This window comes from Rhinopithecus bieti, unplaced genomic scaffold, assembly GCF_001698545.2.
Source record: "Rhinopithecus bieti isolate Rb0 unplaced genomic scaffold, ASM169854v2 scaffold_18745, whole genome shotgun sequence".
NCBI classification, from domain to species: Eukaryota; Metazoa; Chordata; class Mammalia; order Primates; family Cercopithecidae; genus Rhinopithecus; species Rhinopithecus bieti.
In genome coordinates, this window is record NW_016809332.1 from 776397 (window position 1) to 803855 (window position 27459).

At 34.6% G+C, this 27459-nt stretch overlaps 1 protein-coding gene across 1 annotated transcript in view; it reads right to left on the reverse strand.

The window, feature by feature from the left end:
• CSRNP3 (cysteine and serine rich nuclear protein 3) overlaps positions 1-27459 on the reverse strand; it is a 223986-nt gene that overhangs the window by 179130 nt on the left and 17397 nt on the right. The window contains exons 2-3 of the mRNA XM_017889192.1: positions 26138-26307; positions 3112-3200 (exon numbers count right to left, since the gene is read on the reverse strand). The gene's annotated coding sequence lies outside the window, so the exon portion shown is untranslated. The remainder of the gene's footprint in view (positions 1-3111; positions 3201-26137; positions 26308-27459) is intronic.

Below are 27459 nucleotides of genomic sequence, written 5' to 3' on the forward strand. Positions count from 1 at the left end.
TATATATATATTGAGAACAGGGACCATATCTTATTCATTATTCATTCTATATATAGAGAGAGAAAGAGAGAGAGAGCCTCTATACAATCATGAGCTTTACTTTGTGTTTCTTTTAATAATCTAATACTGGACACATGTCCTTTAGATGATATACTGTTTACAATGCCTGCCTTTTGGAAGACTGAAAAAAAACACATTACTTAATAGATTTTAAAATCTCTTAATCCAAATTTTGTTTGGTTTTTTGCATGGCCAGATATTTACTTCACATTGACTTATCTTCAATAAAACAAAATAACTACTTTTTCAGCATACAAAATCAGCTAAATCTCTCAACTCCAACCAGTAAAGTCAAGACTGAATGACTTTTAAGATAGCACCACTTTATATGATGAGTTCTAAACTATAGATGGATTCCAAGAAAACAGGCAGGAGTATTTGGGCCTTCAATATTTCCAGACTCCTGTTCTCAGAACCAAACATTGAATGAAAATATTCCAATCAGATTACCACAAAAAAAACCCTGATCACTCATTTGTTCATTTGTTAATGATTGCACAAAATTGATTTAATTTCCAACTCTATATATTTTCTAATAAAAATGCACATAGATAGACCTATGTTCTTTAATATTATCTCATTTCATATATTTGTAGTAAGTGTAGCATCATTTCTAAAAAATAATATTTTTTCTTTCTGATGATATTGAAACTTATTTTATATACATTTACAACATATATCTTAATAATGATTTAGAAAACTTTCCATCAGGTGTTGTATTTTATCATCCTTGTTTTTAGTTGGCACTATGTGAACAAAAGTGGCATCTATCTCTTTTGTGTAAATTATGTAGTGCAAAGCATTAGATTTATTTAAAAATTCTACCTCTGCTTATACTCTATATTCCCTTTCTTTTTTCCTTTTTCTCCATGGTACTTATAACCATCAAACATAACGCATAATTAATTTTGCTTTTTAATCACCTATTTCCATCCACTAGAATGTAATTTCCACTCAGGCAAGAATAGTTTATTTTATTCACTGCTGTCATTCCCCAGCAATCCACCGTATACCCCCATGCACATAGTAGGCACTTGACAAATATTTGTTGAATGATGATGGTTGTTATATAAATCAATTTGGCTACTTCTCTAATGGCATAATGAGGCAATGGATCTCTTCACTGGTTTTTCAAAAAAGAAGTTTACTATTTTAAATTACTTTACTTGCATTAACTTCTTAAGACATTACCCTTTTAAAAAGGTTTTATTGAGAAGTACAGTGCTGTGCAACTTCATTTCAAGCTGAGTCTGCACTCCCACCCATTTCAAATCCCTGTACTCACCTAGCTACTATTTGCAAATGATCCCTTACGGATTTACAGAATTCAATCCCTTTCAAACCTACGAGTCTTTCCAGGTCATTGGGGAAACGATTTAATTCTCTGGTGAGCTTAGTAAAGAAATCCAATGTATTTAAATTTTAAAAAAATGGAGGCAAGGCCACCTTTGCTCTTTTCATAGGTGATTACACAACTATATTCCATAACATTAAATTTGCAGTTGTGTCAGGAGATTTTCTTTCCTAGAATTTCGTATTTCTTACTTGTGTTGTACTTCAAGAGCTACTTTAATTAAAAAAATCCATTGAGTGTGGGTTGTAATGGAGCAAAATTCGCACTGGTATAAGCTGTCAGCATTCTAGCTAATAGAAGCTATAATGTGAAAATACAAATAGTCTCCAAATAATTGCCATTTAGCTTTAGAATTAATTACATGCCCTTATAAAATCTGGCTTGTCTTTTTTTAATTATATATTGCTTGAGTTAATAGTAAAACTAATTTCTGGGTAAGACATTGGTTGGGAAATTTTTGAGAACAGGGACCATATCTTATTCATTTAGAAAGAACCAAAGTGTTTAGTTCATTGCTTTGCATATGGTAAGTCCTAAATAAATGAATAAACCTTTGGAAGAATGAGAAGTAGATAGAGATACTGAAGACGTGCCTGACCAAGACAAGTAAAATAAAAGATCACATTTTTTTAATTTAAAATTATGAATATTTGATACTGGGTCCCACAATATAAGCACATCAAAAATCATCTACTTTTTCAAGGTATCTAATTGGACTAAACCACTTTAACCTACCTTTATAACTTCTAAACGAATATTGTACATTAATTTGCTATTATAATAAGCTGCTTAATAATGGGTAGATTTATTCTTCTTTTCCAGTTATATCATCCTAAACAACTTAGAAAATATTCCCAGGATCCTCCTGTTCCTTCACATTAATTGTCATTTTATCGAAGCCACATTTTCCAGTGATAACATTATTTATTTGGCTGTAGTTAAAGAAAGTCAAGGAATGGAATTCAAGGAATTTCAGAAAGATTGCTGATTAGCTATCCTTCTAGACTGTGTGTATATGTGTGCATATTGCAGGCAAAGACACAAAAGAAATGAAATATTCACTAAATAGGTTTATATTTAACAATCAGAAAGAAAAATTTAGAGAAATGTCAAATATTTTTATGCTAATAGTGCTACCCTTTAAAAAGAAGCAAATAATATTTGGGAGGCCGAGGCAGGCAGATCACAAGGTCAGGAGATTGAGACCATCCTGGCTAGCATGGTGAAACCCTGTCTCTACTAAAACTACAAAAAAAAAATTGGCTGGGCGTACTGGTGGACGCCTGTAGTCCCAGCTACTCAGGAGGCTGAGGCAGGAGAATGGTATAATGTGAACCCGGGAGGCAGAGCTTGCAGTGAGTTGAGATCGGGCCACTGCACTCCAACCTGGGCAACACAGTGAGACTCTGTCTCAAAAAATTAAAAAAAAGAAGAAGAAGCAGCAAATTGTAATAACCAGTAGTTCTCCATTAAGACAACTTGTTATTGTGCCTAATGAAACTAAATACTGTATGTCTGATATAAATGGATTTTTTTAAATCTTGAGGAGACTTTGTTTAAAACATGTACTTTAAGTCAGATTTAAGTAAGATCATTTTTCCTTATTATCCAATTGCACATTAGAAACTTGAAACAGATGCACAGATTATATCCCAAATCTGTAAAAGCATGAGAATAATAATGTATAAACTGCTAACCTTGAGATCTCAGGAACTCCAGTATTTTCCTGAAGATTCTATGCCTCTGAAAACATATTTTCAGTCTGTTGATATTTCCTCATTTTTTCCTTGAAAAAGAAAATACATTTCAGCATGTCACGCAAGTTTATGTTTTCAAAGAGTAAACTTACTAAAGGTGCCAACATCATGATTACATAGGAGAAAATCAATAGAAATCTTAAACTATGCGTAGCTTTAAATATAGAACTGAATAATCATATAGTATATAATTTAGCAAACAAAGAATATTCTTCTTAGAACAATGTCATAAATTTCTAATGATCCATACATGGTTTAACTCATTTATTTGTCTGGTTTCAATCAACAAATATTATTTGGGACAATAAGTTAAAGATATATCCATTCTATTAAGCAGCATTACACTAGACTTAAGCAACTTTCTAGTCTTTAGGAGATTCATATCTTCAAAACACAGAAAAATCCAGGGAAATCAACCAAAATGTTGTAGCTTTTGAGAGTCAATAAAAATCACAATGAGTATTTGTTATAGTTCTTGATTTGTTTGATTTGCTTAATGGAAACTATTTAATTATAAAATTAACTCAAATAGTTATATATTCATGATTTAAGATAACTTAGACTTTAAGAAAATATATAAAATACTCTTTAAAATGACATACATTAACAAAAATGTTGTTCTTTAAAATTATAGTGCCATAATTAGAAGTGATTAGTGCAACAATTTAGAGAGATGAAACCCGGGCAGTAATGATATATACTTTTTATTTACCCAGACTAAATGTATATAATCACTTTTTCCAAACCACTAATGAATTTTCTACTCTTGTGTGTTAAGGTAATTTTACCAAGTCCATATAAAATGTAAAATTTTCTTTAAAATGAGGTAGAGAAACTTGTTCATTTATTGTGTTTCCATAATAGGCAGAACAGAGCTATCACTGATCATAGCCAATGACAATAGCTAGTGTAGAAATTCTACAAATATATTACTTGAATGAACAAATACCCTACACAAGCAACTTATCCTGCTGTAATTTGAACAAACAAAATACCACAATCTTTAAGAAAAAAATTTGTCTCAGGCAAATTGTGCCTCCAGGATTCACTTTTTTCCTTTAAACTTTATCAATATCCACATAGATATGCTGAGATTAAGATCTGGAATAAACTGGATTATCTGTGATATAACAATAGCACAGAAATATCAAATTGTGATTGGAATTACAGTGCTAATAGAGGTTATTGAGTCAGTTTGGTTCTGAGTAACCCCAGATTTGGTAGATGAACTTAAGAAACCTCAGAAAAATGTAATCAAAATTCAATTTTGTCATTTTAATGATTTTAGATTTTTAAAAAATTGACACATAACATTGCATGTTTTGATCATTTACAACATGTTTTGAAGTATACATGCATTATGGAATAGCTAATTCTAGCTAATTAATAAATTATACTACCTCATATAGTTATCATTTTTGTGGTGAGAGTATACAGCAACCTCTCTGTTTACGCTTTTCAAAAATGCAATATGGCATCATTAACTACAGTCACCTTGCTGTACAATTTTAGGTATAATTTTAAATATCTTAAAATTCTATTGAGAACATTACACATTCAAATGGTGACATACTGAAGACCACTGAAGATATAACTTGAATCATCCTTTGCACTTATTTTGAGGAACATTTAAGAATGGAGCTTTTCCTGTTTTCTCTGTTAAAGATGCATATCCTGAGATTACAATTCAAGAAATTAAAAACCAACAAGTAAGCAGCAAGCAAGCACACAAACAGACCTCTCTTTGTGTCCACTGAATATAGACTTTAAAAAGTTAGAAAATATTTGTGGCCAGGCACAGTGGCTCATGCCTATAACCCCAGAACTTTAGGAGGGCAAGGCGGGCAGATCATTTCAGCTCAGGGGTTTGAGACCAGCCTGGCCAACATGGTGAAACTTCGTCTACTAAAAATATAAAAATTAACTGGGCATGGTGGCACATGTCTATAATTCCAGCTACTTGGGCAATTGAAGCACAAGAATTTCTTGAATCCAGGATGCGGAGGTTGCAGTGAGCGAAGATCGTGCCACTGAACTCCAGCCTGGGTGACAGAGCAAGATCCTGTCTCAATAAAAAGAAGAAGAAGAAGACAGAAGAAGAAAGAAGAAGAAGAAGAAGAAGAAGAAGAAAGAAGAAGAAGAAGAAGAAGAAGAAGAGAGAAGAAGGAAGAAGAAGAAGAGTTAGTAGTAGTAGTAGGAGGAGAGGAGGAGGATGGAGAGTAAGAGGAGGAGGAGAGGAGAGCAGGAGGAGGAGGAAAAGAAAAGAAAGATATTTGCACTAAAAACAAAATAATTAAAACTAGATGTTGAGTTGAATATGTCTATAAATAGCATTCATAAAGTCAACTTTCTTGTAGTGAAAATAACTTCCCTATCAAATGTAATTTCTTATTAAGATACAATTAAAATTTTCATCCTAGAAGTAAAAAAAAGTTTGCTGCATAAAAAGAAATGAGATGTATTTCATTCAAGCTCCCTTTTTACAAATAGAAAACTGACTATATTAGTGATCTGTAACTAAATCTAAGAAGAAAATTACGTTTTTTGACTACCCATTATTAAAGTTGAAATTCAGAAACATAATTGTATTTGACAGCCAATAAATAAAGTCTTTTCTTTAGGCATTAAGAATTCTATGAGGAAAGAAAAAATATTGAGAAATCTAGTGATTAAATTTACGTATCTTTTTTTTTTTTTTTTTTTTTTTTTTTTTTTTTTTTTTTGAGACGGAGTCTTGCCCTGTCACCCAGGCTAGAGTGCAATGGCATGATCTTCGCTCACAGCAACCTCTGCCTCCCGGTTTAAGAGATTCTCCTGCCTCAGCCTCCCAAGTAGCTGGGATTACAGGCATGCGCCACCATGCCTGGCTGATAATTTTTTTATGTATCTTTAGTAGAGACAGGGTTTCACCATGTTGGCTAGGCTGGTCTCAAACTCCGACCTCATGATCCGCCCGTATCGGCCTCCCAAAGTGCTGGGATTACAGGCGTGAGCCACAATGCCTGGCCACATATCTGTAATTAACCTATAATTTAGACAGAGACAAAGGTACCCTGGCCTATAGAAGAAAAGGATTCAAACTCTAACCTGTTTGAAAGTAAAGGATATAAAAATAAATCTTACGCATAAAACTGACCCTAACTGAGGCAGTGAAGCCACTATGGGGAAGTCTACCAAAAAGGAAAACTGTGTGTGGGGGTGCAAGCCTTGTAGCCTCAGGTACCCTGGAGACTGAGATGGGAGGATCACTTGAGCCCAGAAATCCAAGACCAGCCTCTAAAAAAAAAATGTTTAAGAAGAAGGAGGAGGAAGAGGAGGAGGAGTTGGGGAAGAATGACATATTCAATGCAAAGGTCCAAGTATTGGGGATCTGGTGCTCAATGCCTCTTCTGTATACAATGCACAGTAGTCGATGCAGGCGACCATTCCAGTTTAGCCCCTGTGCTGAGTGGATGTGACTTGGGGACACCAGCTGTGTAAGACTGTGTTAAAACAAAAGTATGTGTGCACACATGTGACAGAATTTTAAAAGTTGTGCTAAGATCGACAGTGCTCACCCTGAGACAACTTTGTAGAGGAATCATCCAGGGACGTAATGTACCTCAGGAAGATTAAGGGGCAGCTACTCTTCCCTTGCAGGATCCCTGGGCACATCACAGAAGATCAACGGGAACTGCCATTTTTCCTGGAATCCTGTCTTTATGAGGTGATCACAAGCACATTGGATAGCCTCAACACTGCCTTTTCATACCACCTGTGAGTGGGATCCTCACCCTATGGTTGGGCTTAGCAGCGACAAATGTCCTCTATGGCTGATTCAAGGATAAATATAATCATTCCTGGTATTATGAAAAATGCTTGAGGAGTTCAAAACTTACATAAGACTAATAAATGTATACTTATATAAATATAACATCATTTGTCTTCAAACAACTTTGTTATGCTCATTTAAAGAAGCCCAGGGTCAGATATCTGATTGTAAGTTTTATGAAAAATAAGACAGACATAAACCCATATCATCATTTAGAAATGTGCATCTAACACTTATGAATCACATCTGCTCTTTTCTAATATTTGGGGCTTAATTGAGAAAGCCACCTAGAACCAGTTTTTTAACTTGTGGAAATTCCTTCAATATTGCAATGCTGGTGGGGAAAGTAAAGACAACCTCCTTGTTCCAGCCTCTTAAGTTTCCTGGTTGCCCATGGAAATCACTGCAAATTGTCCTGCAAATCCCAGCTGCCATCTTGTTTGGCAATGGTCAAGGCACTCTTCCATGTTTTCAACATTTTATCTACAAGGGTACCTTTAATAGGTCAGTGAGGCACATAGCTGTTGTTGGCATGTTTCAATCAGAAGCCAAGCCAGCCTGCACTGAGATCACTGAAGGTCACATCCCAATGATAGCACTGACTAACCTATAAAATCAGCTTGTAATATTTTTAATAGGTGATTCAATGATAAGCTATAAAGAAATAGAACTTGTTTGAAAGGCTGTCATCTTGTTCCTGCCTTTAAAAAATCTCTTTTGCCAATGCTGGGGTTTTGAGAATATATCTGTTCCTGTCAGAATCACAGAATTTGAGACGTCTAAGTTGATGACTTCTGCATGTCTGGAAGCTTGGCACACATCACAGCCTAAATACGTCAAAAGGGAATGATGGTGTATGAACACAAGTGGAGTAATTGTCTGATGTTCTCAAGTGATAATAAAACTTCTAAGTTCAGTGAAATAGTTTAATTGCATCTGCAACTGCATCTCAGAATACAGCATTGCATAATTAATATGTCTGTAACCAGCACAAGTGTCATTTACTCTGAAGGACAGCTTCCTGACAGAGCAAATGGCCTGGGGCAAAGAAATCTAGCAGGAGAGAGCAATCTTCTATGTAGAGTTGACCCTATTTTTCTTTTTTCTTTTTGAGACAGAGTCTTGCTCTGTCACCCAGGCTGGAGTGCAGTGGTGCGATCTCGGCTCACTGCAACCTCTGCCTCCCGGGTGCAAGCAATTCTCCTACCTCAGCCTCTCAAGTAGCTGGGACTACAGGTGCGTGCCACCACGCCCAGCTAATTTTTTTGTATTTTTAGTAGACATGGTGTTTCACCGTGTCAGCCAGGATGGTCTCGATCTCCTGACCTCGTGATCCACCCACCTTGGCCTCCCAAAGTGCTGGGATTACAGGCATGAGCCACCACGTGCGGCTGACCCTATCTTTTTAAGAGAAGAAACTTCACTGACAGTCATGTTAATTATATTTATAATTCTTTTTAAAATATCAATACCACTCCAATTTTGTACCTTCACCTACATGTTGAAGTACAACTAACAAAAATATATGCAGTCCATAATTGATTCATCTACCAAACAACAAAAATGAATTTCCATTGTTTTCACATATGTTGAAATATAAGAAACATTATTACATGACAAAAAATGTTTCCAAAAGAATAATAGTACTTAGTCATTCTATTTCAGTAAAGTGGACAAGATAACCAAATTAATCTTAGACTATTTATAGATGAGGTGGTCACCATGGGATTCTTCCATTCAATCACCCATGTTCAAAAATGTGCAAACAATTTTCTAAAATTGTTCAGGTAATAATTCTCTATTTAAAGGCATAGGAAAAGGTATTACAATTTCTGGAAATCTGCTAGAATTATAAGAGAATCTAGGTGACAATTTAGGTAAAAATTATAAAACTTAAGGAAATAGATGATCTTCCAGAAAATTATAAATTGGTAAGACTGGCCCTAGAAGAGGTACAAACTAGACTAGACAGATTACCATAGAAGGGATTGAAAAGCATGTTTCAAGTTCTACCACTGGAAAAGGTAAATAAAATCAACAGGGTATAAAGCCTTACAGAAGCTTTATAACATAGGTCTCCACATTACTTAAATCATATATTCACTAATAAAAATTTTTCTTGACCTGAACACATTTTTCACTCATTCCACAAATGTCCATACTTCCTCACTTACTGAATTTAGAGTCCATTATTCATCATGGTATTCTCTCCCTTGCACACACACTCACCTCCAAGGCCTTTCTCTCTCTCTTTTCAAACTAGTGTGACAAAAAAACCCACCTGATTAAATTCAGTTCTCCTCCTGCTATGAACCTGTCCCCTAGAAGTTAAACAGATGACTGCAACTAGAGAAAATGTAAGATACTGTGTTATTGACATAACTTTTGGTATATGACCACAAACAAAAGTGGGTCCCCCGTAGTGTCTGGCAATCTTATCACACTTTCCTTGGTAATTCATGCCTTGGCTCTATGACATCACTCAAAGAGGCACCTTTGCCTCTTCAGCCATCCCACATTCCTTCCCACCTCCTCACTCCCAGTTCACTTCTAAGAAAATGGAAAGAGCCACAGTTCAACTTCCTCCCTTTTCTATCACTGTATCCTCTATACACTTAGCATTTGTGATCATGTAGTCTGTCTTCAATCATGTTATGATGAAGAAACATCCTTCTCCTCCCTAAGGCCAACCCCTTCTCTTAAGACTTAGATTCCATTTCCTCGCACCAACTTAGGTTTTCACGACTTCAATCATACTCTCTCTCTTCCACATCATCATTTTTCTCCATTTTACTAGATTATGCCCATTTATATGCAAATATGTTATAATGTCTCCCATCTTAAAATCATTATTTTCTTTTTCATCAGCTCCCCATCTCACTATCACCCTAATTCTTTGCTCTGTTTTTTAACAAAACTTTTTTAAAGAGTGCATTCTCCATTCCTCAGCTGCAATTCTACATTGAATTCCTCTCAATTAGGCTTCATTTCCACAGCTCTACTGAAATGACACTTATCGAGGTCAGCAGTGAACTTGAATATTGCCAAATCCAATGGTAAGTGTTCAGTCATTATCTTCCTCAATCTTTCAACAGAACTTGACTCTGATAATCACTTTCCCTTTCGTGACGTATTTCTTCACTTGGCTTCTAGGATAGCAAACACTCCTAGCTTATTTCCTACCTCATTTGTTGATCTTTCTCAACCTCTTTGCCTGATTTCTTCCATTCTTTTTGAACTCTACATCCTTTAGCAGATTCAGTTCTGAGATTTCTCTGATGCTGTCCGAGGAAATCAAACCCAATCCCATGTCTTTAAGTAGCACCACTTATTGATGAATCTAAAATTTAGATCTCTAACCTGAACCTCTTCTCTGAGCTTTAGACTCATATCTACTGTTTACTCTATTCTGCAACTCCACTTGAATGGCCAATAGGCTTCTTAAACATAGTATGTCCAAAAAATAACAATAATAGGTAATAAGGAACAAAGGACAGAAGACGCATACTCCAGGCTTCTACCCTCTCTGGGCTTCCTCATGACAGGAAATGGCATCATCATTTACTAAAGTGCTCTATTAAAACCTAGCTCCTTAGTGAAAATGGCTGATTTTAGGACCAGGAAAGAGGAAATACAAGATGAGCCTGAAACATTGTATAATACCAGAAAGTAAGGAAGAAGAAAAGTAAGATAGACCAGGGCATGTCAGAAAGACACAACAGGAAACCTGAAAGAGCTCTAAATGGTCAGAGTTCAAACAGTTTAGGCAACAAATATTAATGGTAGTATTATATTATAATACCAAGGAAAAAATAAATATATATGAGTCTATATGGATCTAAATAAATGGCTGAGTAAACAAGTAAATGAAAGAGAAGAGAAAAACCGTTCCTTACAAAAGGTTTCCAAAGAACATATACAGATCATCCCCATTTAAGAAGTAAAGCTTCATCACCACCATCGACCTTGAGTGTGAACTGGGTTTGGTTAGTTGTTTCAAAAAAACAGAGCATGAGAAATAAAAACAGTAACGCTACAGTGGATAAATCTGGCAGACACTATCTCAACCAACTGACTAATGTGAATATTACCAGTGATATATCATGCTGATATTATATATCCCTGATATGATTCAATATGAAGAGTACTTTACTTCTCTGGTGTTCTTCCAAAAAACCCTTACCCAAAATCTAATCATTAGAAAACATCAGAGAAAACTAAGATTGAGGAACATTCTAAAAAAAGTCTACTCATGCTCTTCAAAAAATCAGGATAATAAAAAACAAGGAAAGACAAGCACTGTCACAGATCGTCACACAATGATGACAGAATTTAGTGTGGTATCCTTGATTGGATCCTGTATCAAAAAAAGAATATTCATGGGTAAAATGTGAAATCTGAAGAGTCTGTACCTTGTTTAATAGCATGATACCCAGTGATGGTTTCTTTCTTTGACAAGTGTGTTATCGTTATGTAAGAGGTTAACACTGGGGGAAGCTGGGCAAAGGGTGCATGGGAACTCTCTGTGATGCTTATTTTAAAAAGCCTATCAATAATTCATGTTCATCTCTTTCTCTCACACCCCACAGCCAATCAGGGTTTTCTTTCAGCTCTGCCTTCAAGATGCATCCTGAATCTGACCACTTCTTAGCATCTCCACGACTACCACCTTAGACCAAGTCCCCATATCTTTCACTTCCACTACCTGACAATAACTTCGTATCCAGTCTTCACACAAGTGTCAAGTCAAGCTCTTTTCTGACATCTTACATTTGTTGTTATTTCTCCCGGAAGCCTCCGCCTACCCCAGATATTGCATGGCCTACTCTCTCACTGCACTGAGCCCCCAAAATATTCTCTTTGGAGAGGTCTTTTACAAACATCTTTATTTAAAATAGCCATCCCCATTCCTATTCCTTAACCCTACTTTATTTTTCCTCACAGCATATTTGTGACATTATAGAGCTATGTATTTATTATCCATCTTGATGACTAATGTAGACATCATGAGGGGAGGGGCTTTCTCTCTCTGAATGGATAAACAAACACCTATTACTTGGTATTTACGGGAAAAAGCATAATCTTATCCAAAGCTGATAGGAGTATGTATTTTACTTCCTTTTGGAAAAAGCAATATGCTAATATCTATTAAGTCAGTGTTAGTCCATAAATGTCTGTCTCATAAAAGGTAAAGTACAAGTCTATAAGGATATTTTTTAAAGAACATATATTACAGCCTTGTTCATAGTAGCATAAAAACTAACCTGAAACAAATGAGCACCCATAGGGAAAAGACAGACTAAACTGTTATATGTCCATACCTTGTAATATTATGAAATTATTAGACAAATAAAAGTTACTATAATACAGCTATGACAAATAACTTGGGGAATTTCCATAAGGTGCTATCCAATGAGAAAACCAGGATGAAGAAAAATGTATAGCTATGATCTGGTTTTTTTTGACAGAAAACCCTCATAGAAAATATGGTCCATTTTTTGACTAAGAATTCCTCTTAGAATATGTAAATGTTTATGATTATTCAAATATTTTAAAAACACATGAAAGAATATAAACTAGGTTGTCAACAAGAGTTACCCACAGGGGCAAGAGATGTGAATGAAGGACATAGGGGAAGAAGATGGAGAAGTCAAGCCAAAAAATAAAAAAGAAGAAAGAAAGACAGAAATAGTAAACAAAGTCTGTGATATGATAATATCCATGCTTTTAACATAAAATTCTTTGTATGCGTGCATAAAACAGAATTATTCAGAGAAGTCCATTTTAAAGTACAAAATGGCTTTTGGACATGGGGCTCACAATTTTTTCAAACAAACATCAACTTTTAAATATAAAATTAATTTCAGGGTTACTTAATCTTACAAAGAAAACAGAATTGCTGGTAGAATTGATCAGATTCCCAGGAAATGCATAAATTCTTACAGATGGTCCTGAGAACACAGCTTAACTGCAGACTATGTTAGTCAGTGCGCTTTCATGTTCAGCTGCAGAAAATAGAAATCGATCCTAAAAAAAGAAAAACTGATATCCACTGATAGGAATAAAAGAGGGAGACATTTACAGAATTTGTTAGCTCAGCTTTTAGTCAATCAAGCAGTCTATGGCACCTACCTTAAGTATTATCACGGATATGTTCCTGCATGGAAACCATGCGATGTTTGTCCTGGAGAACAAGAATGCCCAAATAAGCTCTTGAATGGTTGCTAGGGCTGCCCTGACAAGTTTCATTCTCTTAAAATGCGTGGAACAAACCACAGCCTTTCTAACAATAACATGTCCATATCTTTTCTGCCACAATAAGATGTTAGGAGTATCCCAAATAGTCCCCTGTAGAAAGTGCTGAGCACCTAATAAGTATTTATACATGTTTAAGTACTTTCATTACACCCCAGAAGCATTGCATGTTGTGGCAGACAGAAGGGGCATATAACCATGTAATTAGTCTGACCCCAAATTGGTCTGTTTGTAACAACATGGAGCACATAATGCCAATGTCAAATATAAAGTGTAAATAAAGGAAAAAAATGTATGATATCCATTCTGGATATCATATGAGGGAATTTTATTACAGAAGTCTCTTTGTAAATAGATATCACAATAGATGCCTTTATGATAAAGTGATTTTACCATAGGGTGAATACAGAGGAGCCCTAAATGAAGATTTTTAAAAAAATATAATTAGAGAACTTCAGATTCAACACTGTTCAAGAGAGAAATATTAGTGGCATGATGATGTAATAAAAGATGCTTAGGTTCTGGAGTACCAAAAAACAGAGGTTGCCATATTTTGGAAATTTCTAACCTCTGTGACTTTTAACAAATTACTTAACATCAGTCTCTTCATTTCTCATATGGGCATATGAACTCCGATTTTATACTATATAGGGAAAATAAGTAAAACATTTTACTTATTTTTATATCATGGGATTTACAACATATCCTCAATATATTAGTTCTTTTATTAATCAGAAAATTAAAAAATGAAACAGAATGTGATAGAATATTTATAAATTTAATTAGCAACTGGCTATGAGTAATTTCCACTATTCACTTACAAATAATTTCACTGCTGCAGTGTTGTTTTGAAAAAAATATTTAGTTTAGTTTTTTTTCACATTTATGAACTATGAGATCAAAGTGAATTACTAATATGGGGTCCATTGTTATTAGTGGCCCAACACATTTTTCTTCCTCCTATGTTTTCTAGTAACATATTCCATGTCTCCTTTCTTGTTAGCACTACAATGGAGAAATGAATGAGACAGTCAATCAAAGGACCTCATCCACTGGTGACAGTGTTTGATTCAGTGAAGGGTATGAGGCCCATGCTAGGGTTGTCAGTCAGGCTCCAGTTTAGAAAATAGAGTTCGTGCCAGGTGGTCTAATGATTCCTGTGTGAAGAAATTTCATACAAGGAAGTAGTTACAGTGGTTTTGAGGGAGCTGAGACCTCAAATAAAAAAAGGGAAAAGAAACTCAGATATTAGCAACAGTGGTTAGGTGCCACCACCCCTCAGGCTGGAGGCACAAAGGAAGAGGTGATGTAAGTCACCAGAGATCAAGAATGGGTGCTGCCTTCTGGGAGCTGAATCCCTGGGGAGGTTGTTGCATGGGAACTAGGAATATAAAAGTTGGTCTATTGCAACAAGGCCTGAATCATGAGAAGATGTGGAAGCCACTGGATAGACCACCTGAGGCATGAATGGGTGGGTGAGAATATTCTGGTGTATCCCTTACCCCTGCCCTCCATTGTCCCACCAGTGCATCTTATTTGCTGAACCCATCTGGAAGGGAGTAGGCACGGAAGTTGGGAAATGCAATTTGCCAGAGATCCTATCTGAGCACAAATGGACACATACTTGACACATTAAAATAATCCTGGAGATCTAAACTGTTGGAGCTAGGGGTGGAAGACATGCCTTCTTGTCTTCAAGAAGAGAGCAATGTGTATGTCTGTAAGTACAGAGGCATTTTCCATAGATCATCTGGGGAACCCACAATCCCATATACAGTAGGAGAAAATGAGTCCTTTGCAGAGTGAAGAGAGATCCAAGTCATGGTGGACAGGATAGGTATTGAGGTTATCATTTGAACCCCCAATCCACTTTGGCCTAATGTGACCTACTCCTGACTCTCGATTACATGAGCTAGCATATCTCTGTTTTATCTAAGCTAGATAGTATAGGGCTTTCATCATTTGCAATAAAAAGTCTTGACTAATATAACCATGATCATTAACTTGGACTATTTTAAAGAAGTACTAGGACAAATGCCTTGTATTACCAGTAAAATAAATGAAATTAAGGAATGCTTGTGGTTATGTATTACCAGTAAGACAAATTAAATGAATGTGGTTATGTTGACAGACCTTTGTTGCCACAATACTGAATGAATTCTCTCTCTTTTATCTTGAATAAATGATTTAAATAAAAAACTCTCCTGAAGTTAGAAAAGTAATTCCCCTCAGCCTTTTAAGATAGAGGAGACAGTTGTATTCCTCGATTCATGTCTGGTAATCAGCAAGAAGAATGCAGATTAATGCCAGATGAAGGTTATCAAAACAAAATTCACTACAAAGAAACAAAATGAATCTGAAGCTCATCTACAGCTATAGAATATGAGATGCTAAGCAAAGCAGTGTTGTTCTATTTTATCCTACCTCAATAACTGAAGATTTTTTAAAAATAAAGTAAGCAAATAATTTATTGTTTAACCCATTTGCAAAAAAAAAAAAAAAGGCACAGGAGGCCCAGTCAACTTCTTTATCTATCTACATCCTGAAACCTAATGTTTTGAGTTTTTTCTTCTTCCACTTCAAGCAATACCTTTATCTTTTATTACTCTCCAATTAAGTGGAAAATAGACATAAATAAATGGGTTTTCCTTTATAGGACAGAAATCACTGGAAACCCAAAGTTGGTTAGTAGTTTTTGCTTGCTTGTTTGTTCGTTTTGACTCCCTAAAACTGAGAATCAGATCTTGTCAATAAACATTTTGTCTGAAGAATGAACTTATAATTCCAATCCCACAAAATTTGCTTCCATTTAATGATGTACTTTTTCCAGGTTGAAGTTTTCTGGAAATGAGAGTTAATTTTTCTCCAATCCATACAATGTACTGGTTGACAATTATATTTTTTAGCATGGTTGCATGCTAAAAAATGTCATATCTATTAGTCTGAAGTTCTCAAGCAGAGTATAAATTCCTTAGGATTGAAACATGCTTTTCAGTCTGCTCATACGCAGCAATACGTCTTCAGTGTAGTCTTTGACATGCGGTGTGCTCCATTAGCCCTCATATAAATTGAATTTTAATAAACTCTTGAGATATATAAAGACTTTATATATTTTTAGTCACGTGAGGTACTAAAAGCAGAGACATGAGAGTTTCAGCATTTTACAAAACTAATTTTAATGGTAATCAGCATAGGTGGTTAAACTTGATCAGAATCTCAATCTCTATCACTTCCAGTGGTACCGTCATTTTATTCTAATTAATAATACTTTCGATAAGAACTAAAGGACTGCTTGTATTTAATGCAGAATTTTTTAAATTAAAGATTTTAAAAACAGTTTTATTTGTTACATGGCATGGAAATGATAAAAATATTTTTATTTTCTTGTAGAAAGCATAGCATACTATAGTGGTTAACAGTGCCAGCACTGGAGTTTGAGCTGGTTTTAAGTTTTTAATGCCAGCATTTATAAGCTGTGTGGACTTAGATAAGCTACTTATCCCCTTTGCATCTCAGTTTCCTTATCTGTTCCATAAGAATAAACTCTGCTAGGACTACCATCCCTACTCACCTCAAATGTTGTTTTGTGAGGATTAAATTATATGATGCTTCAAAACATTCAACATTAAAATGAAGGATTAGACACAAGAGGGTTATTGGTAGTGCTGTCTTGTATAACTTTCATCTTATTATCTCTTTTTTATGTGAATTTGAAATGTATTTAAAAATGTATTTTAAGATAATCTTGAACATTTTAAAGGTCTCTTAATGCACATACATTGCCAGATTAATTAGATACTCATGTGAAATTAAAGAAATTAATTTAGAATGAAATAGAGTCAAAGGCAATTATAGTTTTACATTAGGAAGGATATTTTTCAGTTTATCATATTAATAGGTCAAAATAGGATTACCTGGCTATGTACTATTAGGAATCTGATACAACTTTATATTCATTATTAATTAGAAAGCATTAATGGAAGAATATCTCCTTAATTTAGGACAAAGTATATCCTATGACTAAATTAAAGGTGAAATGGTGGAGGCACTTCCATTTTTAAGGCACTATACCCTTTCTAGTACCCAAAATAACTTTTTAGAACATATAATTACAAAATCCCATTCATAGTAGACACAACAATTGTTAAAACTTAGCAGGGAATATGCATTGCAAAAGAAAATGTAAAATTCTGCTGTGTATAAAATAATAGTTAAATACAAAAAGATATCTAATGTGTTGCCTAAATTAATCTACATATTTAATGGAATTCCAACGGCGTAACAAATTTGTTTAGTAGCTTAAAAATATTCTTCTGAAATTTAAATAATAATCATGTGAGATAACGTTAAACTTTAAGAGTATGGTAGTGTACTGGTTTTCTGTTAATAGTGGTGGGTTACAGAAAATTGAGAACTCTCATCTGAGATAATAAAATTTACTACAAAGCCATAAGAAAACACTAATGCTGCTTTTAAAATAACCAGAGCATGTAATAAAAAGAAAACCACAAACACTGATCACATTATACATGATAATTTAGCATAAGAACAGAATTACAAATAAATAACAAATAATATATTATTCAATATATCATTTTAGAAAAACTGGAAAATTATCTCTAAATGTCACACAATATGCCAATAAAATTTTCAAATGGACTAAAGGTTTAAATACATATAGAAATTTATGAAAATCATAGAAGCAATTATTTGTGTACAATTGATCTTGGCAGTAGAAGTTTGGCTACACAGTTCCTAATGCTAAATTCATAATATATTTGACAGTATAAATACGTTTCACTAGCAAACATAGATTTAGAAGAAAAGTGACAAAATAGGAAAGATATTGTGTATGCATTCACCAAATAACTAATCCTTAATATTATAAAACAATGAAAAAAAAATCACCATCGTAATAAAAAACCTGGATAGGCAATTCACACACACACACACACACACACACGGCAAATGATTAAATACATAAATAATTAGCTTCCTAATATTCAGAGAAATTCAAGTGCAAACATTGGTATATGTTTTCACTAATCATATTAGTCTGTGTGTGTGTGGGGGGGTCTATAATGTGTGCATATATGAATGTATATATACATACACAGAAAGAGAGAGACAGAGGAAGAGAAAGAGAGAGAGCCAGGGTGGGTAGGGGGAGAGAGAGAGAGAGATTCAGATAGACATAAGAGAGAGAGAAAATACCTAACCAGTTTTGGTAAAGTGTTTGGTAAGGTGTTGAGGAAATATGCACTCACATATTAGAAGTGAGCATATAAATTGGTAAAGTTTTCTGGAAGGCAATTAAAAACAATAACCTTTTAACTATGATTTCCACCTTTAGAGATTTGCTCTAAGATTAATCTACAAGTAAGTCATAAACAGAAGTAATCATATTGGTGGAAAATTCTAGAAAACTATTATAATACCGAAATAGATCTAGTTAGGATAAAGTATATACAAATAAATTGTGAAAAAATATATAGATTTTAAAATCACCCAGAATTCTACTACTTGTTGAATATTACCATCTATAGAAAATGCATGTTTTCTTTTCCTTCTGGATCTTATTATACCACGAATTTAAGATTTTATAAAACTTGATGAAATTAATATAATTTTGCAAACTTCTTTACAAATGTGAATATATTTTATGTCAATAGATACATTTATTCAGCTGTTTTTGTTGATTATATCATACTTAATTACGTGGATTTTCCAAAGATTATTCAACAAATTGCATAGTATGTAGGTTCTGCATACTTTTTCACCATAAGGAAAATACTGCAAAATCATCCTTAAAACTAAAACTTTTCCTACATTTCAGCTTTTAAAGAAACAAAGAACTGTTAAATAAATCAGTTCTAAATATTTCAATGTTCTAATTTACTAATAAATGAGAACGCTGAATTCTGATTTAGTAATAAATGTAAAGGTTAACGAAACTATATGAGGAGTTTGGGAAGTTACCTAGTTCATACTGGCAGTACTGTATGCATAAATTGAAATCTTCATGAATATCTGATATGAAAACTTATTTTTCAATAAAACTGAACCTGTTGAAGCAGACCCTAATTGTATTTAACAATCTTAATAATTGCTATACAATTGGCCTATTTCAGTTGACTCACGTTATGCTTAAGATGAAGAAAACATTTCATCAGTTGAATCCTTTTAGTAAAAAGTCATGAACACACCAATCAAAAATAAACATATTTAGGAACTAAAGTAAGGAGAATTAAATGAGATAATTTGTTTAAAGCATTGAGCACAATGCCTGCCAAGTGATAAAATGCTCAATAACACTCGCTATTCTGATTACTCCCATTAAGCAATGTGGGGGAAATATAAGACAAAGGCCCTGCCATCAAGGAGCTTAAAATAATTGTAATTATAAATTTCAACCATTTCCATACTCTCACTTCAAAGCTACTACAGAAGAGCTACTCTGTTGAAAATAATAATGTAGGCTGTGTTTATCCTTTTGTACTCCATTCTTTAATTTTCAAATAAACATTTGTTTATCAGACATTGAAGGGCATTTAAAAAACATATAACGTTTCTTATTAATGTTCATGAATTACTTAGTTAACTTAACTCTCTAGGTTTCCTTTTGCAGCCTCTCTAGCTTTATGCCTATTTATAAAAATCCAAGCCAAAAGTATGACATCGGTCTTATGTAACCATGATCTTAGCATAGCATTTCATTATAACTGATTAATGACCACTATAATGGGAAGCCTAATCATCAATTCTTTTGGCACGTAAAGAGTTCTTGAAATATATATCTATAAATGTATATATATATCCGGAATATGTACTAATCTCTCCAAGCCAAAATGATGGTTGTCATAGAAACAGCAAACAGCAGAAAGTCGGATCTGACATAGCAAGAAGATAATGGACAGCATCTTTGGAGGAAATCATAAAATAGGACAGGCTATGTTGGAAAAATTACATATAATATAATTGCCATGATTTCCTCCAAACCAAGGTTCTCAAAGATGGAATTAAATACCCTAGCCTCTGATAAATTTAAAGTATATACATTTTCAAAACTGTGGGAGTTGTAGGCATTAGAACAAATTTCAAGATCAAATACAAATAACGGCCAGGCACAGTGGCTCATACCTGTAATCCTAGCACTTTGGGAGGCCTAGGTGGGAGGATTGCCTGAGGTCAAGAGTTCAAGACCAGCCTGGCTAACATGGTGAAACCCCATCTATATTAAAAATACAAAAATTAGTCGGGCGTGGTGGCACTTGCCTGTAATCCCAGCTACTCAGAAGGCTGAGGCAGGAGAATTGCTTGAGCCCGGGAGGTGGAGGTTGCAAGTGAGCCAAGACTGCAAGATTGCGTCACTGCACTCCAGCCTGAATGACAGAGTGAGTCTCCATCTCAAAATATATATACGTGTGTGTGTATGTGTGTATATATATTATATATATAATATATACACACACACATATATATACATATGTATATATTCTTTATATGATTTGTAAGTAAAATATGTGCATTTTCCATCTCACATGATATTTCCACCAACATTACAATCCAATGGCATAAAAATATGTAACAGTTTATATATTTTGCATATCTACATGACACAATTAATGGGACCCAGCACACAGTGGGTCTCACTATGGAAATATCTAGTGCTTTTAGCACTCTATTTAGCAGTCTTCACCAGTTTTCATGCTTCTTTTGAAAATTGTTTTAATTCAGCTTGAGTTTTTGATGATTTCTTTCCTTTTTTTTTTTTTTTTTTTGGTGATGCTAAGACTGTTGCAGTTGTACATTAAGGATTGTAAAGAGACTTAAGAGTTCATTATATAAATCAAGTTTCATAAAATTTTATTCAAATGTCTAGAACTGTAAATTATATAACCCAGTCTTTACTACTACTCCCTTATTATAATATTTGTGAGATAAAGGCAAATGCAACAAACTAAGAGTCCACTGTAATTTTCACTCACTGCAAATACTTTTCTACCTGAAAATTAAATATCATTAAAAGATGGTTTTCCAAGTTTTATGTGCTGGTTTTGGTTGAAAAGTAAGTTACATTTTTTGTTTTGTTGTATTTATTCTGGTTGCTCTTTCTTCCTTACATTTAAAAACTATGCTTTTGACCTTAGTCCAATTCTCAATGGAGTTCAGTATTTTTGAGACTTTAACTATTCCAGTTCCTCCAAGATCACTGGAGCCGAACATGTAAAACATGGTACAATAAGTCTGTGGCCCTAAAACATTCCCAGCTTATTTACAAATTCCTCAAACAAAAAAGAAGGATTTCTTTTTATATACAAACACGCACTTCCCAGAGTGAAAGGATTAAATATTATTGCAGCCCATTTAGAAATCGCACCATCTCTCTCTCTCTTTTATTTTTTTTTTTTTTTAAGCAGGACCATATTTAATTCTTTCCTGCATTCACTTGCACACAAATACTCTTCCCCCAAGCTGTCAGAAAGCATCAGACTGCCTGATCTGCACAGTGAATTTCAAAATCTTTTGAGAAACACAAGGACATTTGCTTCAGGCACTGATTTCATCATCACCATCATAAACACCAAGTATAAAGCAAGTCCATCTCTGGTATTCAAACCAAAGCTAGAAGATGATGGTACTTTGAAGATGGTTAGTAGAATTTTAATCACTTAAATTTGTTTGGATGCATTTTTCAAGCCATGAGATTTTGCAGTTGGGCAATCATTTATTTATTGCCTGTGACCACTCCTAGATGGCCCCAAAGAAAGGGCGTGATTCTCTAACAAGAGGTTTATAAAATACAAACACTCTAAGATTTATTTGTAAATAAATTACACTGTCAGATGAAAATGTTTTGATCACTAATGTGAAGATGGTATCTTTAATATTTAATAGCAACTTTAATTCTTGTGCTCTTCATGAAATGTAGCTCCAATATCAATTCCACCTAAGAACATCCTGAGTAAATAATAGATGTGGGAAATTTGGAGGTTTTCTATGATGTATTTTGCATTTCATGCTAATAATGCCATATCCTTCAAATGATGTCAGTGATAGTACCATTAACATCACCAGGACTACCTTTATATTTAGCTTTTCATGACAGATATTTGAGAGTTAAAACCACAGTGGCTGTTGTTTTTCTAGATTCATTGTTACAGATAAATAAAATTTTATTTGAAATTTGGTCCAATTGTGCTTTTGAGTTTAAAGCCAAATTTAAATGAAGTTTGTTGGGAATTAAAACAAACAAGCAAATATAAAATACAACTCTGTCCCTAGCCAGTAAAGTTGAATATAATTACTCCATTCAGTCAGAAGCTGTGACTAAGTGAGTCCAATTGAAATGCAGGGTAAGTGGGTTTCTGAATTCTTGAATTATTGAACAAGTAATGCAAGGTCCTGGAGTTCAAGAGATAGAAAGATATTATCTTTTTTTCAGGGAGTCCAGGATATACATTGATCCATCTGGCAAAAGTGGAATATACAAAGGTTTTACCTTTAAAGTAAATGAATTAACCCTTGATTTGTTGCTGCTGTTAAAGAGTCACACTGCATACTTCATCTCACCCACTTTTCATTGTAACATTTTCACGTTATCACAAGTAGCATTATGTCACCAAGACAAACCAATTTCCTTCATGTAAATGTAAAACAACATGTTTGCTGTAAGATATTTCCATCAATGTCAATGACATACAAGGAAAGTCTCAACAATCTGCCCTGTCACTTACTTACAGAAAGGGGAAGCAAATGTTCTTTCATGCTCAAATTGAATTATCTGTCCACTATTTCATTTAGCTCATTGAATTTGTTCATAAACTCATCACTAGCACTGTCCTAAAGTCACAAAAAGGCAAGAAGAAATGAGAAGCTAATTACATTTACCAAAAGATAGATTCATTCTATATAAGAGATGCTGGCATAAAAGATACAGCTATGTCTTTCACTTGATGATTTGTGTCCCTCTACTTAGTAGCCAGGCTTGTAACTGAACCATCAGAGAGCTGTGTAGTCTGGTAGAGAGGCAGACTCTAGGGATCTACATTAAAGTCCTCTGCCACCAACTCACATTTTGATTCTTGTCAAATTACTCTCCCTGGACCTTAATCTCCACATCTGCAAAATAAGAGAGTCAGCCTAGACACTCTCAAAGGTCCTACTAGTTCTCATAGTCTTTGAATTCAAAATGAGGTTTGACTCTTCACTATTAGTTTTTTTTCTCAGTTATATACAGAGCACTAAATCCTCTTAAAAACACTAACATGGGTTTTCTTCTTCAATTTGCCCAACTTTATAAAATAATTAATAAAGTTTTGTATTTACGATCAGGCTAAGAGTAACCCATAGTGATAGATAGTCCTCTGTAGGTCATATTGCCATTTATTCTTTAGCCTTCCTCCTCACTGTTTATCTCAAGTCATGGTTCTGATTACACATTCAATTACAAGTTGTTCAATGATGCATATCACCATTCCCTTCCAGAGGAATATTGACAAATGCTTCCCTCAAAACCCCTGAAAATTCACAAAGAAAAGTACATGAACAGCACCACAGGGAGAAAAAAAAACTTATCAAAAGTTGCAGTTGCCTTCTTTAATAGCCTAAGTATTCTCCTCTGACCACAGTGGATATGTATGTGCTTTCTCCTTTCTAGACTAGAGTAATGGTGGTGAAGTGGAGCAGTTGTAACCACACATCAAAATAGTTATTAAAAAATAAAATCACTCTCCACTATACTGTTAACCTTCCAGGGAACTGTTCAGGTGCTCACAACAACTGCCTGACCTATAATTTTTCAAACCTCTCTAAACCACCAGAACATCACTTTCATCTGGAAAGCATCTTGAGCCATAATTGTAAGGCCTGATGGTGTTTAAATGTACATTATAGGTACTCTGTGAACTCACAAGCTATAGAAATCAATAAGTGTCTTGCATAGAGAAATCCTACAATTGATTTTTCCAGGAGAGAGCCAATTTGTAACTTTAGGAAAGTCATAGACACCTAGGATGTTGTAAGTATGTTGGCAATTTAAAAAAAAAAAATCACAGGGGTGTGGAAAACACTGCACTGCACTGCTAGATGAGGAAGTATCTCAAAGATATAGGGTTTTAAACTGATGACGATTTTTAGGAGTGGCTAAAGGAAAAGAAAAAGATTGAGAAATAGTAGGTAGCTCCTGCAGTGCTCTAGGACTGGAAAAAGAAGAGTTCTCCCAAGTACACAGAAAGGATATGAATAGAGTGTTCCTAAGGGTCTTGAATGTATATATGTACTATTGCTCATCTAAGGGTAAGAATATCCAGTGGACTCATTTTCTCCAGCTTTTAAGATGTGTCAGAAAATAATTCATTCACTCAATAAAAAAACTGCAAGCATCATCTGGTGCTCAGTACTCTTCTAAGCATCATAGGTAATGGCTCAGTGGGAAAGGCAATGTCAATGCCATCCACAAGGTTACACTCAGTTGGAGGGAGGTGTGAAAAGGCTTTAGATAAATCCCAAACAAAACTTATCCTCTGAAATTGTACTCTCTGGCTATAACTTTTCCACGTAACTGGAGAATCATATCCTCAGAACAGCACCTGTATTCTCCCTTCTCCCAAGTGTTTTTATCTCCTCTTCAGATTTTTACACTTTCTAAAAGTTCCAAACAAAATAGGTTCTACTGCAGTCAAGAGATAAACGTTTTTAATCCAAATGATTCTAACAATGATGGAGAATTATGAACATCAAATAAAATTTTGAATCCTGGGGGAGAGGGAAGAGGATTAAAATAGGATCTCAGGTCGCAGAACTACATTGGATGAACTTCAGTGTAATTTTTTTAATTATACTTTAAGTTCTGAGGTACCTGTGCACAACGTGCAGGTTTGTTACATAGGTATACATGTGCCTTTTGTGCCATGTTGGCTTGCTACACCCTTTAAGGCTGTTTTGGTGAGTTTAAACTCCCCAAATACAAATACCCCAGAAAAATAATGCTAGAAAAAAACTATTGTGAAAACAGCCTCTCTTTAATGATACTCTTTTATGCTGAATAATTTTTACCTTTACTCATGGAATATAATGTCAAAAGGAAGTTTACACCTATCATTTCATGAGGGGTTGGTGAAGGTAAGGGGCTTTCACTTCATTTAGTTTTGCTGTGCATGTTAACTTCTAAAATATAATTTTGAGATTCTTTTCCCTTAATAATTGAGGTTGAATGAGCACAGAGCTGTTGGAAAAGGATCACCTATTTCACAACCTTCATATGTGCATCTGTTACAAAGACTGCAATTTGAAAATGGGTAGAATTTTAAGTTAGAACACATCATACTAAGTTAGACGGTATTATTCACATGAACTGCTTGGGAGAAGTATATACATGAAGAAAGCTGCCCTTACTCAAGAGCATGAACCTGGCCTTGAGTCTGAGTTTTACCTGTGTCCAAATAACTATAGGATCTCAAGGTTTTCAAGGCCTTGATTTCACATAAGCAATCTTTTTAAAAACAAACATCATTTTCTCATCTAGGAGGTAAATGTATTACACTCAGCACTGTAAAGATTCTGCAACTCATTGACCAATCTATAGAAGTTCAAAATGGCTTAACTGATTAGATTTCAAAAGATAGATTTATTTCAGCAAGCTGAAGACACTCATTAAATTATTTTCAGTTGCTGTCTGCTTACCTCCGATTGGACTCATTTCTGCCTCCTATATACTCACTCCATAGAAATGAGTAGAAGTACACTGCTGAAGTTTAATTAACCAAAATTATATCAAATACTTTGGTATGATGAAGAACTTAAGAGCAGATACAGGCCAGTGAATTAAGCTAAAGCCCCCAAGAATGGCCCATGCAACACAATTTAGAGCACAACTGAAATAGAGCTTTAGATACTCACTGGTAAAATCATTAAAAGTGAACGATTGACACTATCAACACTCTCAGCACTGTCACAGCTGAAAACTTCATCATCTGATTCCTGCACTGAAGAGCAGGGTGAGGAGCCGTTGACTTCTTCAAACTTCCCCTTTAAAATTCCACTCATAGCTGCAGCGCTGTCACATGTACCTGTAACGGGAACAGGAGCAATGGAGCTGCTGATTGGATAGTCAAAGTCTCAAAGTCATTTGGGGGGCTGTACATTTTTGAACCACACATACCACATTATCACATCCATGCAGAAATTCTTCTTCTCATAATGTTAGAAAGCATTGAAAACAATTCTACCCTAAGTCATCATTTTCATTCTCATTCTGACAACAGTGTCTTATAAGAAAAAGAAAAAATTAAAAATACGAATATATTTGCTGCATAAGGAGATATGGCTTACTGTTTTGAAATGTCAAAATGGGAGTCAAATACACTTATTTGATTTGTTCTAGTAAATTGTGTATTGTCATTGACAGAGCCAGAGTTCAGAACAAAATAGATCACTCACTTGCATGCTGTCATATCCAGAGCATACTGATTAGGGTACGTCTATCTTGCTTGGGATTTCTTTTTTCTCGGGTATAAAGGCATCTACTTTCCTGGGGCTCTTTGTCCATCAAAAATCAAATTGGTTGCTAGGAATGGCGATACCTGCAGAATTTAGATGCCTTATCATGTCTCCAGTCAATTTAGCAGAGCTACAGGGAATACTTGAGTCCTATGTCAAGGAGTTTGGCTGAATAGATTTTATACATGGTAAACCAGAGTCCTTAAATCTTTTATTGAATAAAATATTAATTTAAATCTCTTCACTCTCCATATTAACATGGTCAGTGAAAGCCAGTCATATGTAGCCTGATACATTTCTTAAAATTTATTTATGTCAATTTAGATGAATCACTAAACCTGAGAGTAGCAATTTCTTCATAGCTATATAGAGAAACAGTGAAGGTGACCATGGGTTGCAAACAAAGATTCCTACACTGGTAGGCAACCTCGATAACTAAGTTGGGTCATATGTAATAGAATCATACTCATCTTAGTCTTCTCTTTTGTCCCGTTATTTGCAACAAGGATACCAAGAAATACTTCACCTGAATGAAAATGATAGCATAAGTACAATAGTAAACGACCTCTTATTCAAGGAGACAATAGGTAGCAAGAAGTGTGACCTGTGGAGAGCCAGAGAAAGCATGCTCAGGCCAACGGCTGAAGCTGTTACTTGGGTCCAGGTCATTTTGTTCTAGGCTTTTCTTATTTAATCTCCTCTAACTCTGGCCAATGCCCCAT